General features: G+C 43.0%; 3 long non-coding RNA genes across 7 annotated transcripts in view; 1 reads left to right on the forward strand and 2 right to left on the reverse strand.

The window, feature by feature from the left end:
• LOC135109569 (uncharacterized) overlaps positions 1-6846 on the reverse strand; it is a 203228-nt gene extending 196382 nt beyond the window's left edge. The window contains exon 1 of one of the 5 annotated variants that reach the window (XR_010272764.1): positions 6441-6846. This is a non-coding gene — a long non-coding RNA (uncharacterized LOC135109569). The remainder of the gene's footprint in view (positions 1-6440) is intronic. The other 4 variants (XR_010272761.1, XR_010272762.1, XR_010272767.1 and 1 more) reach the window with 4 other exon arrangements.
• Positions 6847-14221: 7375 nt separating this feature from the next.
• LOC135109572 (uncharacterized) lies at positions 14222-15350 on the reverse strand. The gene is made up of 2 exons (XR_010272770.1): positions 15252-15350; positions 14222-14982 (listed from the first exon to the last, which is right to left on the reverse strand). It is a non-coding gene; the product is annotated as an uncharacterized LOC135109572 (long non-coding RNA).
• A 141-nt stretch (positions 15351-15491) lies between these two features.
• On the forward strand, positions 15492-17651 carry LOC135109570 (uncharacterized). Its single transcript, XR_010272768.1, has 2 exons — positions 15492-15615; positions 16038-17651. It is a non-coding gene; the product is annotated as an uncharacterized LOC135109570 (long non-coding RNA).
• Positions 17652-17984: the final 333 nt, after the last annotated feature.

Raw genomic sequence — 17984 nt, forward strand, 5'->3', positions numbered from 1 at the left:
ACGACAGCAAACAACAACAACAACAACAACAACAACAACAATAAATATCAATAAAAACAAACAACAACAAGGGCGAAGGTAAGAATGACAAGATCGAGAGGTCAGCGAGAAGATAAATAATTTTTCTTAAGGTCGCCGCTGACTGATAACGTCTCGAGGCTCAAGTCGGGAAGGAAGGTGAAAAATTATGCCCCAGTACCACTTACCATAACAAGACAGGGAGTCACGTATGGGGGAGAGTGATGGGAAGATAGCAGTAACAGCGCCAGGCTAAATACGAGTATACTGGTGTCTGCCTCCAGTTCATGATAAATGTACCACGCCTCCCAAAATACTTGTCTCCCATAGGTGCAGTGTTTTATTTGACTGTGAGGGAAAGCTATAATAAGAATGTTAAGGGGAAGGAAAAAAAAAAAAGAGAAGGCAGAAGAAAAGATAAAGAAAAAATAAGAGTAGGATGACGTAGAGGAGGAGGAAGAAGAGGAGGAGGAAAAGGCTCACATGAGAACACCACTAATCATTTACATGCTCATTAAAGAAACCTTATGAGAAAGCGAACCATTTCAGTATACGTGCCCATGATTGAACTCTTAACCTTTCTCCTGCCAGCTGAGCAACGCACCGCACAGCCACCCAACACGCAGGAGTATTGGGGATGGAAGATGTTTGTTGAAATAAGTATGGAAAGGTCACCAAGGCGTCAATGAGAAGCTGACACCAGGCTGGCGAAAAAGAAAAAAAAAGGAGCCGATGAAAAGACTGGCGGACGGACAGAAGAGAGTGAGACGCTACAATAAAACTGACGAAAGGTTGACAAAAGACTGGCAGGGGACAACCTCGGGACTGACATGAGACTCAGATCAAGGCAAAAGTTCCTCAAGGTGTGACAAATACTGACATGACGATTGACAAGAGACGTCTACACACTGACCGATGAGTTTATTGAAAGAAAAGAGTGTTGCCTCTGGGAGACGTGGTGACCCAAGTGCTGCTCAGCGTTAGGACGACACGCGGCGCGGTCATGGGAAGGCCGGTGACCGAGGCCATCCTGGGAAGAGTAATGGCCAGCTTCCGCACTGCCTGTCCCGCCATTTGTCCTCCTCTGAAGGATATTTCAACCACAGAACACATGAGTACTGTCTCCGCCAACAATACATTTACTCCTCCAATACTGGGACTTCACTCCTGTATTTTATTGTTACTTCACTGCTTCTATATTTTATTGTTATTATCAATCTATGCTATAATTAATATGGGATACTTGTAACTTGCTCAAGAAGCCTAGAAAATTCATTCTTCCCTGCTTAAAGACAAAGTATTGCCTCAATGTGGCTTGAATTGTACAACAGGAAACCCGCTGCCTCAACGCAACACCGCCACCACGACAGCAATATCAACAACACCAGGCACAAAAAGAGTTCCTCCCACCAAGCCGTGCAGATCAGCGGGGTGAGGTGGTGCCTAAGCCTCCCTATTGATCTACGGCGACAGTTTCTAAAAGTTTTGTGCCCCGAGCGGCGAGCAGTGAGGGAGAGTCGGCCGCGGGGAGTCCTGGGCCTGCTTCCTTTGTGGCCTGTGAACCTCAGAGGGAAGTTACAGTAGGGGGGTCAAGTACCGCCCGGCGCCTCGCTATATTCTTTACTTGTATAAAGCTGCCGTGCTGTGGACAGACACGTCATTCTCGAGTATCTTACTTGGTTATTGACCCTTCAACTACTTTGCTTATCTGCCCGAGTATTCAATATTTTTTTTTCATTTATTTTGATTTCGTAATTAACTATTTACTCATTTGTTTACTTATCTACTTATTCATGCGTTCGTTTCATTAATTGTTTGCCTATTTAGTTACTTTTAAATGTGGAAACTGGTCAAGAACACGAGAAGATGCAGAACAGCATTTCAACTGCCATTAAAAAAAAAAGCTCGAAAAGTTTAAGTGTTGAATGGTCGCGGTTTTATCCTCAAAATCTACCTTCTGTGGATGAAAGAGCGAGAGAGAGAGCGAGAGAGAGAGAGAGAGAGAGAGAGAGAGAGAGAGAGAGAGAGCAGCAGACAGAGCAGCAGACAAACACACCGTACACAAAAAGACAGACAGACAGACAGACAGTAAATACAGTCACACAGACACACGCCTTCAAAGTGAAGTATCAAAGCGCTCTCTCTCTCTCTCTCTCTCTCTCTCTCTCTCTCTCTCTCTCTCTCTCTCTCTCTCTCTCTCTCTCTCTAAATCTACCTGTATTTTCTTTCTTTTGTAGCGCCATTACTGTTTTTTTTAAGGTTCGCTTTGTATCGCCTGACCAGGAGAGAGAGAGAGAGAGAGAGAGAGAGAGAGAGAGAGAGAGAGAGAGAGAGAGAGAGAGAGAGAGAGAGAGAGCACTTTTTACTATGCCAATAAAATTAAGTACATACGCTACACACACACACACACACACACAGGCCATAGAGAACGCTACACACACACACACACACACACAGGCCATAGAGAACAAGAACAGACGAGCGAGGGAGGCGAGCGAGGAACCATGAAACTAAAAAAGAAAAAATATAACTTTCTCCGCAGCAGAGAAAACACACACACACACACACACACACACACACAGAGCCATAGAAAGACATGATGCATATTTTTGAGAGAGAGACAGACGAGACAAAAAAAAGCAGATAAACACGACAGATTTTCGGAATTAGAGAGAGACAAACTCAGACATACAGAAATAGACGGACAGAATCTTCATGTTTTGCAATACTGGGGTAGTGTATTCCATCAAGCATCTCGCCAAATCACCGGGAAGAGGAGGAAATTACTCTAATAAACCTACGAGAGAAACAACTTGCGTGGGGGAGGGAGAAAAAAGTGAAAAAAATAAAGCTGGAGAGAAAGAGCAGTTTTTAAGTTCAGAGGATCGACGTGGCGCTGCGGTAGAGAGAGAGAGAGAGAGAGAGAGAGAGAGAGAGAGAGAGAGAGAGAGAGAGAGAGAGAGAGAGAGAGAGAGAGAGAGAGAGAGAGAAACAGTAGAGAGGAAGAATAAATATAGAAGATGGAAGAAAGGGATAGAGAGAAAAACGTGGGTGGGAAGGGTGCCTGAGAAGGAGAGAGAGAGAGAGAGAGAGAGAGAGAGAGAGAGAGAGAGAGAGAGAGAGAGAGAGAGAGAGAGAGAGAGAGAAAGGGAAGAGAGAATAAAGAGGAGAGAGAAGGAGAGATGAATAAGGGAGGCGATAGAAGGAAAGGGTGAGGAGGAAAAGTGGTTCGGGAAGGGCGCCTGAGGAAGAGGCGGGGAAATATTGCGAAGGGGAATGCGGGGAAAAAGAAAAGCATCTCAAGCAGAAAGGAAAGAGAGGGGAGGAAAAGTGGAGGAAGAACAGGGAAGCGATCTGAGGGAGAGAGGGAGAGATGGTGCGCGGTGATACAGAAGCAGGGATGGGGTGATGGGGGTGATGTGAGGCTGGGAGAGATAGGGATAGGGAGGGGAGGGAGAGGGGAGACGAGGAAAGATGAGGTGTGTAGGGTACGAAGATAAGAGGGAATGTTTACATGATGGAAAGAGGTGTGTGTGTGCGTGTGTGTGTAATTTCAGATAAGGCATATATACCTGGGAACGGTCACACTTACTTCCATTCATAATCTCTGGAGTATTTCATAGCAATCAATAGCTAATGATGGAATAGTTCAAGGATTATACAACATTAATTCGTAACTTTTGACAAGGTAATGGGATCTGAGCGTCTAACTTTACATACGCGTACGCTTTCCTGTGATACAAAAAATTGAGGGTTCAGCGTTCAAAATGATAAGCATGATGACGAAATTTTCTTTTGAATGGTCAGTCTGCTGGAGACGAACCTTTCAAATACAATCCCTTCCCTTACACATTCACCAGGAAAAATACACAGTGCGAGGCTCGGTGCAGACCACCCGAACTGCGCTGCCTTTGTTCTTTTGTTTCTTTACCTCCGCGCTCCAGAACTGATGCCCACACAGCAGCACCAATACTAACTGGTCTGATTACCTCCGTGACTGATCTGATCAAATCCAATGTTAACGGCACGAGGAGGGGACGCACAGCTGGGCTCGGCCACATTACAGAGCTGATAACACAAGGAAATCTTGGGACGGTTCCCAGGACGTGTGTTCGAGTGTAACCTTTGTGCCTTTTCAAGCATACGAGTCTATGTGGCTTTTCAAGCATACGAGCATTCCAAAGGTAAGAACTCCATTTCATAGCTATGAAATTATGAAAAAATATGCTATGACTCGTGATATTACAATATCTCTATATCTTGATTTCAGCAGGCGAAAATGTAGCTACATACCCGCCATTAACAACCTTAGTACCGAGTCTGTTCATTCGCTCATCACTCATTCACTTATCACTCCACATTATCTAACAGGCGTTAAATTCCAAGACCCGCCACGTGCCTCGAGATCAGCAAAACCCGGGGATGCTAACACTGCAAAACCACACACAGCGAAGCATCGTAAAGTAGTAGAGTCTCGGGGCAGATGCTGAGTACAGCGTCTATTGCAAGCATGATGAAGGCAGCGAATGAAGCGTGAAATGCGTGAAGCGAAAGCGCGGCACGCGCCAGTGCGGTACACCCAATAACGGAAGGTCTAGTCTGGCTGAGGAGGCGAGGCTGATATGGAGGAAATGCTGGCCTATGTTCAGAAACTCTCTGCTTTCCCACCATGACTATTTTCAAAGGCCACAGATGATTAACAGTATTCAAGAGTGTTTCTCCTGTTGATAATGTAGAAAATGTTACTCTGTCTCTAGAAGCATAAAAACACTCTTAAAAATCCTTTATATTCTGAAACTTTTTGTAATTAGGGAAGGTGTGGTGAAGGGTGTCAGAATATGGTCCATTACCGCCTCCGTCACAACGCCCGGGTCACTGCAGCCATCCAGGAAAGTATTACTCTGATAAATCTTATACGACTTCATGCTGCTGAGGACGAATTGTTCATTGCCACCCTGTTGCTGAGGCGTCTTGCGTTAGCGAGTCTTGTTCGTGGCACTAACACTGACAAACGTCTAACACCAGCAACATACTATAAAGAATATCAACAACCAACACTGATATCGCTAAGGAAGCTCTGACACGAATAGAATTATACACCTGAGCACATCATTAGAATATACAGCGCAGTGTGGCGTCCTTGTCTAGCCCAGGTGTCATTCGTTATCCTCATTATATATCTATTTATTATTTATTCTGCTCATGGCGTGTTGAAGAGAACAAGAAGGATGCGACAAAACAACAGTCCCTGTAGAATACATGACACGTTCTAGAGCACATGAACACAATTGTCAGTAGATCAGTAGAGTTTCCATCCTTGTCCTTGAATTTATCTGGTCTTAATTTTCCTATAGATTCTGCATTAACATCTCAATAAGTAGCATTTAGAGAAATCAGTTGGCTTATCATCCCTGTTCTGGAATTTCCCCAAGTAATGTTCCCTATTCATTCTACCCGAAAAATCTGACAAGTGAAACCATCGTTGCTGGCTGGTTACAGTGGTGGTGATTGTTTTGGTTACCTTGTTAGTGGTGGTGGTGGTGGTGGTGGTGGTTGTGATGGGGGTGTGTTGGTTACAGTAATGGTGGTAGGGTTGGTGATGGTGGAATTGAAGGTTACAATGGTGGTGGTGGTTGTTACAGCAGTGGTAATGGTGATGGTGATTATGCTGATAACGACCACCACGGCCATTATGATGACTGTCACGTCGTTCACACCACAATGGCAGCCACTCACGCACTCTCTCTCTCTCTCTCTCTCTCTCTCTCTCTCTCTCTCTCTCTCTCTCACTGACATTCACCAAGACAGACATGACCTTCGGTGACCTGCTCCAATGACCTCCCTCCTCCCTTCCCTCACCTCCTGACCTTTTCTTGACCTCTGCACCTTCCCTTGATACAATGCCCTTACTTCTTGCCTGAACTACTCTCTCTCTCTCTCTCTCTCTCTCTCTCTCTCTCTCTCTCTCTCTCTCTCTCTCTCTCTCTCTGTCTGTCTCTCTCATATCAGTACAAGAATATAGGAAGTCAAGCATGACTGTCACTGCATCACGCTGTCCCCTCAACCCTTTCCTCCCATGCCCTCCTCCCTTACAAGTGCAATGATACACGCGACTAAACTATTGAACAATGGTAACGACCAACAATCATTGCCACTAAATACAATTGCAAATAACAGCTTCAAACTATCCGTGACACCACTGCACGATATTCATATGTACAGCATCACGGAAAACACAGTAGCGGGGATACAAGCTGCCGTGGGGAGCGGCAGGCTGTGGGGGGTGGGGGGAGGGGACTAGTATCAGTGACGTCACAAAGTCTACTTACCCTCAGTTATCATGTGAACACGTGTTATGAAATAAACAAACAAAACATGGTGACTGCACACCAAAGACAACAAACATGAATCAACAACTGTACCTCGCTCCTACTGCTGTCCGGCGTCGCCACGGAGTAACTCACGACAGGGAACACCAGGCCTCCAGCACCACACTCCCTGCTGCCAGCGCTCAGTACCCACGGCAAAGTCAGCTCCATGGAAGCTAGAGAGTCTAACGCTTCCTTTGCCTGCACTACTGCAAAGTACAATTAACGACCACTACACAAACTAATGACACCGGTGTTCAATTACTGAGGTGATTAACGCGCAATTCAGATATCCACGTGACCGCGCGGCGCCTCGTCCCTCGAGTGGTGACGCCAGCGTGGGACCTCCGCCTGGCCAATCTGGGACTCGGTTCGTTCTCGAGGTTCACTGCTTCGAGTCTTTCTCATACCTTTCTTTATTTCCGGTATCTGGTATGCCGGGATATGCCACTCAATTGCTGAATATTACACGGTATACAAAGGACGTATATGAGAGCATGAAAGGTCTACGAAAGGTTTATCTCAGCTCGGTTTCAAACATCTACGCTGACTTGAATCCATACCTCAAACGTCACATTGACAGATTCACCACCAAATTGTACTCCTGTAGTGTTCACGAGGTAAGTATGAGATTACACCTTATACAGAGAACATTTATCAGCATTGCAGGTTCAAGAAAGGCGAATTTTAGCTTGGTTTCAAACGGCAATCCATCCTGACCCGAGTCCTCAACTTTAGCATTACGTTGCCAGATTCACCACCAAACTGTATACATGTACTATGTATGCAGTAAGGATAGGATTACACGTGTTTTCAATGGAGATATGATAGCATTACACGAATGTGAAAGATGTATATCAGCTTGGTTTCAAATGCCTACTTACGCTTACTCCAATACGTATGTGTGTTGTGTATGTGTGTTGAAGTGCCACGTGCCTGATCCACAACCAAAGTGTATTGTTGTAGTGTGTATGAAGCAAGGATGAGATTATACCTCATACAAAGAACATTCAACCGCATTGCAGGGTTAAGATTACACACTATTCAAAGGACATGATACATTATTGGACTACGGAAAGTAAATCTTACCAAACGGGATCCACCCTGACTCGAATCCCTAAGTTGAAGCGTCGCGTTGCCAGATTCACCAGTAGATATCAATTCAACGCAAATGGTGACCTCCCAACACTATAAAAGAGAACAGAGAATACATACTCTTATCTACTTCTAAGTCATCACGTATCACGAGTGTCCAAACAATGAATAGCGTACGAATTATTTGTTAGATGTTCATTTTCTTGAGGCAGCGGCGACTCGGCACATCTAATCATCCTACTGAAACACTTCTGCGCCGCACCACCTCCACCAATCAAAAGGCTCTACGTAGTTAAAGTTACACTCATTTTTGAGGGTGTTTTTATGGTGCTAGTGACACACTAACAAGATTTCCACATTATTAACAAGAAAACTTTTGAGAGAGAGAGAGAGAGAGAGAGAGAGAGAGAGAGAGAGAGAGAGAGAGAGAGAGAGAGATTTAACTTATTACGCATAAAGGCGTCAGTCCTGACCATATGCAGGGAACAAGCACATAACAAGTGCATAATTGTTTGAAAGACGTATACAATATATAATTCAAAAGAAGTTACAAACACTAAAGCAAACGGACGTCAGCATCCACCAAATTTAGAGAAGCGTGCGAGGATGTCGTCGAGGTTATCACCCATCAAGAGGTGGCGGCACACATCAGTGATTGGGACTCCATGGGGTAGCAGACTGTCCAGCTGAGGGCAGTGGAGAGAGTGGTGCTCCAAAGTGTTGTTATCAGGGGCACCTCAAAGGGGGCAGGAAGAGAAGTGCTGCACGTGTGGCAGTCCCGCAATCTCCCACACCGACCTGTTGGTAAGACGAAGCCTAGGTGACACCATATTCTGCCTCCTCACCAGAGAGAGAGAGAGAGAGAGAGAGAGAGAGAGAGAGAGAGGTTTACATAAAAGCGTAGCTGCATTATTCCCAAGCATTCCTCGTGGTGACGCCTCCTCGCTCGCCCAGCATAAGATTTTTGTAAGCCACAGACAGCTTATGGCGAGACCTTTTCATGGTAATTTGGGTTGGTAGGGGGAGCGCGCGATGGGCAAAGGCGAGGGGCGTAGGGAGGGAGGCATCTTTGAGATAAATATAAAGAGATGACACTCAGCGGGAATACGGCTCCTCCGCGCCACCTGGCAACCTCGCCTCCCCCTCGCCTCGGCTCGGGATAAAGATTTAACGCTAAACTTTCCCAGCACAATATAATGAGATGGAGAAATGAGCGCACACTAACCTGCCCGCCTGGCAGCCTGAGCCCGTGGTGTGTCTGTGTGTGTGTGTGTGCGTGTGCGTGTGAGAAAGAGAGAGAGACTGCGTTCACCACTCCCAAAAAGTATTCAGGCTAACAGCACTTGTCACCAAAGCTAGTAACACTCTCTCTCTCTCTCTCTCTCTCTCTCTCTCTCTCTCTCTCTCTCTCTCTCTCTCTCTCTCTCTCTCAACTATTATTAGAATCGTTAAGACAACCTTGAAAAAACCTAATATTGTTCACTGGGGCTAAGGCACTAAAACATTTCAGAGTGCGCTTCATTTTGCGAAGGTTCATGGAATATTTACAACCATTCTGTCTGCAGTCAATTTTCACGTAAGTATTTTCATTTTCTAGACATCCTTCCTTCAGGGCAATCACACACAGAGACAGAGAAACACGTCTCTCTCTCTCTCTCTCTCTCTCTCTCTCTCTCTCTCTCTCTCTCTCTCTCTCTCTCTCTCTCTCTCTCCTTGTCCATAGAGTAAGGGATTGGCATCATGCACGAGACTCCTCCAGTTGTTTCTCTCCCTTGCGTCTTCCTCTGTGACTCCCATCCTTTGCAGTTCTACCTATATTCCATCCCTTCATCTCACTCTGTCTCCCCCTCGTAGAAGAGATAGGAAGGGAAGCATGGAAAAAGTGGATAGGAAAAGGAAGACTAAGAAAATATGAGGCTAAAAGTTAGTAGATGAACTGCTTAAAGGCCTCCAATCTTTACCTGTGATCCTCCAGTCATGAAAGATACACAGTGCAATGTTTCAATAATTCCACGCCTTGGTCCGCCTCCTCGCAGCAGCAAAGGTCACAGCCAGTAGTTAAGGGACGTTGAACTCATCTAATGAAGACACATGGGGGGCGAGGCGACCATTTCACGAGGGCTAATGAACGGTGAGTCAATAGTAGTGATAGTAGTGATAGTAGTGGTGCACGCGAGGGTTGGAGAGAGAGAGAGAGAGAGAGAGAGAGAGAGAGAGAGAGAGAGAGAGAGAGAGAGAGAGAGAGAGAGAGAGAGACTATATGAAGGCAAAAAATTATTGATGGGTATTCACTAATCCCGAAAATGGTGGTGGTGGTGGATGGGATGATAGAAGAGGAAGAAGAGGAGGAGGAGGAGGAGGCGCGGAGGAAAGGAAAAAGGAAGAGAAGGGCAAAAAAAAAGCTACAACAACAACAACAACAACAACAACAACAACGCTTAGAAAGAGAAGGTAATTATAATAATAGTAGTGGTGGCAGTGGCGGTCTTCATGGTGATGGTAGTGGTGATGGTGGCGGTTTCATTCTTTCCAACCACTGAAGTACAAGACAAAAAACAGAAAAAAAAAAAAAAACTTCCTTCACCAGTGTAGTAAGATCTTTATCTCATCTTCCTCTCCTTCCATCTTCCCTGCACCAAAAAGTTAAATACCGTCTGAAACCACACACACACACATAAAAATAGCGCAAAGAATGTATGTAGTAAAAGCATTGAGTTACCAACGAAATAAAAAAAAAGCAATACCTTTCCTCATCAGTTTACGTAGTAAGATCTTTAACTCACCTTCATCTTCCTCCTCCTTTCCTGCATCAAAAAATTAAACACGGTCTGAAATCACACACCGAAATAACGCAAAGAATGCACGTAATAAAAGCAGTGAGTTACGAACTTCCATCTCATACCTGCAGACCTCAAAAAAATCCTTAATTGCTCTCCTCGGCGAGAAGAGACAATCATTGAGTCAAAAGCTTGGCATCAGCATAAATCTACATGAAAAAGACAGCATTCTTTCCTCCTAATGTCACCGCCTCGCCCGCTGCTTAAAGGGATGCTCTTGTCCTGCACACACAGTGAAATCTCGTTGTGGGAACCAGGGACGCAGGGCCTTTCTTTGACCACGTTAAACCCTTTCACTTGGGTATGTAACTATTCACAACACTAAAAGCAATGTATGGAGCCTTTACAAACATCTACAAGAAAGAAAAAAAATATACAAAAAAGAGTAGATTTTGCTATTTCCAGCCAGCACAAAGTTTGCATGTGGCTGTAGAATAAGAAAAGTTGCATTTGGAGTGATAGTGATTAAAGAAAGATGTGCCAAATAGCAGGAAAATTATTAAGGCAAGGCTAGTTCAGGCTAAGATAGGTATGTCTTGATCCATTCAATAGCTATATCAAACTTATAAATAGGAATATGTAGGTGTATATAGGTAGGTATCTTTTTATACACCAACTGTCAGTCGTATGTCTGGGGGGGCTTCTTACAGTTTCCATTATTTTTCTGTATTTTTAAAGGTTCAACTTACTCGTGATTATTAAATAGGTTATATTAGGTTGGCTTAGGTTAATATACAATGCTAAATAAGGTGATGAAAGAGAGAGAGAGAGAGAGAGAGAGAGAGAGAGAGAGAGAGAGAGAGAGAGAGAGAGAGAGAGAGAGAGAGAGAGAGAATGATTATGAAAAAAATACAATTCTAATTTTTGTGTGTTACTTTGAAATATCACCAGCATTTCTCCAACTAACACATTTTTATTATTTATAATTTAATTAATATTTTTTTTATTTCGTTATCCACACTTAATTAGCCTGGAGTTTATATTTAGCGGTAATTAATTATCAGTATTTTTGTTCATATATTTATTTATTTCATAGTATTTTTTGTGTTTGTATGTATGTGCGTGTGCATTTTTTACTTAGTACTCCATTCATTATTTGCATTTTTATTCATACAGTTGCATATATCATTGAATTTTGTTTCGCGCGCGCGCGCATGTGTGTCTGTGCGTGTGTGTGTGTGTGTGTGTGTGTGTGTGGTTTGTATGAAAAAATATGTGCTATACACTTTAATTATTGCCATCCTAACAGTGCCCCATCATTATTGTTTATAGATTAGGTAGAGAGTGTCCAGCAACTAACCACAAGATGTACACAGACAAACACAATCCATCTCGTGAACAAGGAACTGTTATGAAATCCGCGAACACCTAGTAACTCACTACATCATGTTAAACTATCAATAAAACTATAAACATCTATGAAGACCGTAGTTTCCTAAAGAGCTTGTTTAACTATCACTAAATTCATGCAAACATCCTTGAGAACTCCAATATTTTCACAAAACCCTACAAAACTATTACTAAAATCATGAAAACACCCTTGAAACCCCCAATAACTTCAGCTAGACCTTGTTAATGGTAAAGTTAATACGCTTACATCTTTAATCATTCAACATTATTACTAAAGATTTGGGATGCTGTGTCTGTCGTTTTTCATAAATAAAATCTTAACAAAGCGTCGGACAAGGATGCTATTTTGACAGTGGATGTTTGAGACCTTGACCTAATTGGCAAAAATATTCGTTGGTGTCATATGGAGATAATAAAGGAAATTATAAGAGTAAATTTAGGGTAAACTTAGCTAAAACTTGCAGGCACTGGTAGCGAGACTAGTAAGTGTCGTCAAGATAGATGACCTCTTCACTGTGGACAGCGCAGTGAAGGGGATTTCTTAACACCAATAAAGTGAGTCATGTTCCCTTGTTTTGTATTGATAATGTTCTGACAAAGCTCATAGTCGCCATTATTGAAGATGGCCCTTCATGAAACACTACTGATATGCTGCAAGACTTAATAGCAATAGTGTAGGACAAGGACGACAGCCTGCCAGAGTGTTCCCCCCGCTTTACTTTCCATTACTACAGGAAGGAGGTGATTGCAACACAAGCACGACAGGAATGACAGCTTCATGCAATAAATTGTCAACATACTGGATACGCATTTTCATATATTCAGCTGCTTTACATATGTTATTGTGAAAATTATCTGGGGTTTTCTAATATTTCTTTCACGTATTCCATTTTGAAAGTGTGTGTGTGTGTGTGTGTGTGTGTGTGTGTGTGTGTGTGTGTGTGTGACAGTCTAGCACCGACACCAACTCAGTGCACCTAAACACACTGAGCTGTAATGTGCTGTGATTACTGGTGTTGGTGTCACATGCTGTAATATAATTAATATTAACAAGTACCTCGTGTCATAATGATGGCGCTAACAATACTAAATGAAACACTTCATTATTCATGTTGTTATTATTTCTTACCTATTTGCTTATTTATATTCGAAATAAGCTCACACCCAAAGTCAGTGATAACACACGTCATCTTCCCACATCTCAGTATATTTGGTAACTTGAAACACAACTTGATCATCGAATGTGAGGCAAAAAATACGATGTTTATTCCTCTCCCAGCAATGCCAGCAAAGTCTAATCCTCTCTTTTTCCTCTCTATTCCTTTCTCTCACACAATCCAGCACTGTCCTTCATTAAATTTTATTCCTGTCCTTCCATTTCTCCTGTCATGTTCAAATCATCTCATTCTCTTCTCGACCCTTTTCTCTCACATAATCCAACACTCTGTCCTTCATTTATTTCCGTCCCTGCATTCCCTCCTTGCGTGCTCCAATTATCTGATGCTCTTTTCTAGCATTCCCCTCCTACTCCAACACTCTACTCTTCTGTTTCACTATAGGTTTATTTGACATGTTTACTTTCTTCTTTAATTTTTGTTCTTCTGTGTCGTGTTTGTGAGGTATTTTGAAATGAGATGCCTTGTCAATTGTATGATGGCGTGAAAATTGGTGAGGTTTGCGGTGTGAGAGTTTGTAACAGCGGAAGTAATAGTGGTAGCAGTAATGTTGGTGTTGGTGGTGATGATGCAGGTGGGTGTACATCGTTGAAACTGCGTCCGTGTATAAAGGAACACGTCCCTACATGTCGCTCTTCACTGCTAAGGCAACAGGCTACACAAGACGAGGCTATCTCTCATCAGCCAACACGCCGCGATCTTGTCACGGCGGCGTCTTCTTGTACCATTGAATCATTACTGAATATCTGGGGCCGTGTCGAAGGAGATGTCTGATATAGTGGTGACGTCAGCAGCGTGTGACATCACCTGCTACACCGCCACCAATTGTCCATAGTCTACTACAGTCTCTCTCTCTCTCTCGTGATAGCCCTTTCCTGCCTCTCATTTTCTTTAATTTCCTCTTCCTTTTGAGTCCCTCTTGCACTCAACACACTTCCTTCAGTTCCTTTCTTTTTCTTTACTTCCTTCGGACCTACATAATCTCTCTCTCTCTCTCTCTCTCTCTCTCTCTCTTGAACTAATGGTTGCTGTGTGTTGTGTAATCGTCTTTACCGAAGCCAATTGATTCAGATATTACCAGTATAAGAGAGAGAGAGAGAGAGAGAGAAAGAGAGACTGCTTCACTCACTGATTCACTGACAAACAAGAGGACGAAGCTGCTTCGCTTATATTTACGAACCATATTTAAAGGTCAAAAATACACACTAGTCATCATCGTCAGCATTTCAGGAATCCCCCGCCAGAGTTAAATGCAGCTGCCAAATTAATTCGTTTCGTACAGGCGTAGTGTATAATTTAGTGTGCATAGTTTAGGCAGATACATAAGTAGTGTGGGTGACTACAATGGGCACGCATGAGGAAGCAAGTTTACATTGAAATAAATATGAATGCTGAGATTCTTCCTTCTTTCCTTCTCTTCGCTAAGTGTGTCCAGACATAAAGCTGCGAGTCTTGTACCAAAAGTTAGGACGCGGGGCAGAAGTTGCCTCGTTACGGGCTGCAGGACGCGGCGGGAAGAGGCGGCTGAGGTCCGACGCTGAACAAGTAAACAGCAGCATTACTCACCATTACGAATACTTACCGGAGGGACTTTATGGAAATGCTCTCTAATGTTCACTTAAGTCGCGCCAAATTGCGGTTTTCCGGTAATAAGGTCGACATGTATTAAGTGGAGAAAAAACAGACAAAACCGGAAACTGGTGCCACTGTGCGGGCATTAGTGCAATGACAGCTTCCCACGCGCCAGGTTCTCAGCGCCTGTCTGCTTGTACAAGACGGTTGGCTCCCGCTCACTTTCACTCGGTGCCAGCGGACAACTTACGACCATAACAAGAACGTAAGAATATAAAAGACGCTGCAAGAAGTCAACAGCGGCAGTTCGTGTATGTATATACAAACGTAGGTCCAAGTATATTTCTTGAAAAAAATCACTTCAGCTAGAGCCTCTTGAAAGTAGTGGTGGTGCGGCGCGGAAGTGATTCAGAATAGGCCTATGTTGCAGACATTTGCCGCAAGAAGCATTGGCACGGCACTGCACCTCCAGCTGCGCCAGATAATTCTGTCACCGTAATTAATTACTCTTCAGATAAGGATGTTCATGCTGACTTGTGTAAATGTGTTGCTCTGCTTTCCAGGATCCTAGAGAGAGAGAGAGAGAGAGAGAGAGAGAGAGAGAGAGAGAGAGAGAGAGAATAAATAAAAAGAGGAAGAGAATTACATACTGAAAACTTTGCTTTTATTATTGCTGCCACCACCATCGCTACTTTGGACGTGTGGAAAGTAAGGTGGAGGGGCAGAATACCAGAGTGGCAAGCATCTATTATTCCTACAGCATTATTAAATACTGATTGTGCGAACCTGCCCACCAATACACAGTTTTGCTATTACATATATACTGTTAACCTTACCTGCACTGGGGACAGACGGGAAATGAGAGAGTGTTCCTCGTGTTTGGTGATGAGGGACTAGACAGAGCAATGGTGTACTTGTAACACATGGTGTTTGATGGTGGTCACTATACAAATTATTTCTGTATATTGCTCGTTTCATATTTGTTTGTTTCATAGTATTTGCTCGTTTCATATGATAACTACCTGGGAATAATGAGTGTTAATGAGTGTTTCATTCGTGTATGAATCCCTCGAGCGGTAAACCGAGGGAAGGTAGCTCAGGGAGGGAGGTCAAGCCGGCAGTCTATCTGTGGTATAGCAGCCGCACACACCTTGTTGGATTGAAACCTGTGGATTTATTCCCTGTGAGCGCCAGAGACTGGTGAGTGTTCCTCTATTACATTTGTGATAGGTTTAGGAATATATTAGGAATGTGTAGTAATTTGTTGCTTGTTATTCTCTCCTGTTGTATTTACTTTACCTTACACCTAGAACTGTTACATATATGTTGTGTTTTTGTGATATTTCAACGTAAATTGTCGTAGTTAGGTAATCAAACATTCATGTGAGATTTGTGACCCAGGAGGGTCTTTACACCGTAAGGATAGTCACCATAGCTTGTTAGCTAGTAGTTTATTTATCATCTAGTAGTTTATTTATCATGTATTTGTTATTTTTTTTCTTTTTGACACGTGTTCATAGTGATTTCATTAATGTGTTGCTCCAATGCCTTCATGTGGACTTTGTGATGTTACTTATGTTAATTTTGTATTGCATAGAGATTAATTAAGGGTCCTTTTCCAGTTGGACCGTTCACCCTCACGTTCACCCTCACGTTCACCCTGTCGTTCACCCTCACGTTCACCATATGGGACAAGTAAACACACACAAGAATGAACGAGTGTCAATAACGAGGCGTAATAATATACCAAGAAGAAATACCCTTGTGTGACGCCCCTGAGTGGGTGTTACAGTACTCATAACCTTACCTGCAGCTTAGACAGGCGGGAACAAAACCAAGTATTCCTATATTACATTGTGTTTTGTCATAAGCAACAAGACAGAACAGTGGCGGAGGGACAGTAAACTTGTATTCAGTTAAATGTGCAGTCATGGTGAATAGTTGAGTAACATACCGCTCCGTGCTTACTGTCTTTAGTGTTATTCATCTAAAGTCCTTTAATGTGCTGACTAATTAGGATAAAGAGACTCGTGAGGAGGGAAGTTGTTGTGTGAACAGGACGTAAATGCTGCGTTGTCTGTGATGTATAAAAATAAGAGTGGGAAGGGGAAGATTTTACTTACGTTTGTTTCGTTTTAGCATGAGCGGAAGGTTCCAGCCAGTGTCATTAGTGCAATAAAAATTTTAACATAGGGAAAAGTGCTAGAGAAGCTTAACGTAGAAATATTCTGACATCAAAGAAAAAAGTTGAACAGAAAGATAATCTTTCTTTGTCTGAGCATGAGTGTTTGTAATCAGAATAAAAATGGTTCTGAAAAAAAAAATGTATGTAATGTTTCTGGATGAATTTTGTGAGACCAAACTAAACCGCAAGGGAGAAGAAAATATTTGAGTCAGATTTGAAGAGTAAAATCAGTCTTGGCTGGGAAAGTTAGTGGGAAAGAATGTAGTTAGGTATTATTATGAACGATCCGCCGCTGGAAGGTTAAGAAGGTAAAGGAGGCGCATTATTTTAAGGATAAGAACAAAAACACACGAGGAGAGATAGATAAGCATTAGAGCTTATGAGCCTGCGAGTGGGAAGAAGTGGAGAGAGAGAGAAAATCCTTGGGGATTCCAGACATTTATTAGAAAAATTTAGCGAAATGAAGTGACTGCAATAAATCTAACATGAGAAGAGAACAGTGGATACAGATGAGAGAAAAGAAGTGGAGAAAGAGAGGAGAGAAATTCTTTGCAGATTTCAGAGACTTAACAATATGTAGAATTTTTAAACGGTGAAGAGGGTGAACTGGATAACTGATGCCGAAATAAGAGACACTATAAAGAATGAGGGAGTTGGATAAGTGAAAAGAAGTAAACGAGAAATACATTCTTAGAGGTTTCACATACTTATCAGATAATGTTAATGGAGTGAAGTGACTTGTCTAGGAATTTCAGGTGAAAAAAATAACAAAACACCCCTACTTTAATATAATAGGTTGCGGAGGCAGAAAAAAGAAAAGGCCAGTAACATCTTAACCTAAAAGAAGACAAGATGAAAGACGGACAGCCGGTATTTCAGCTAGATCAGATTGCATGAGCTTGGGTGTTCTGGGTCATTGCCCTCAATTACAGATATTCTCCTTCCTCCGCCGCCGCCTCCTACTCGCTGCTGCTCATGATGGAGTGTGCCTCTCCCGTGTGTGTGGGAGGCTTTCACACACACGGGATTACCAAATAGAGTCGGGTCAAAATTCATCATCTCATTGTCTCCTACTACCGCGTACGCTTAATTAATCACAAGACCAACAAGTGTTTTTACCCTGCCCACGAACAATACCAGCTTTATTTTGTACCTTTGCGCTCGCCCCGCTCTCTCTCTCTCTCTCTCTCTCTCTCTCTCTCTCTCTCTCTCTCTCTCTCTCTCTCTCTCTCTCTCTCTGCAGAACACAGCAGCGAGTGATGTATTTTTAATTCGTATATATATTAAAATTCCAGAATATGATTAATATGTTGAGGAAAACATGGCCGAATTTTTTACATCCGCTCCGCGACTCCTGACACACACACACACACACACACACACA

Source organism: Scylla paramamosain, chromosome 19 (genome assembly GCF_035594125.1).
Source record: "Scylla paramamosain isolate STU-SP2022 chromosome 19, ASM3559412v1, whole genome shotgun sequence".
In the NCBI taxonomy this organism is placed as follows: domain Eukaryota; kingdom Metazoa; phylum Arthropoda; class Malacostraca; order Decapoda; family Portunidae; genus Scylla; species Scylla paramamosain.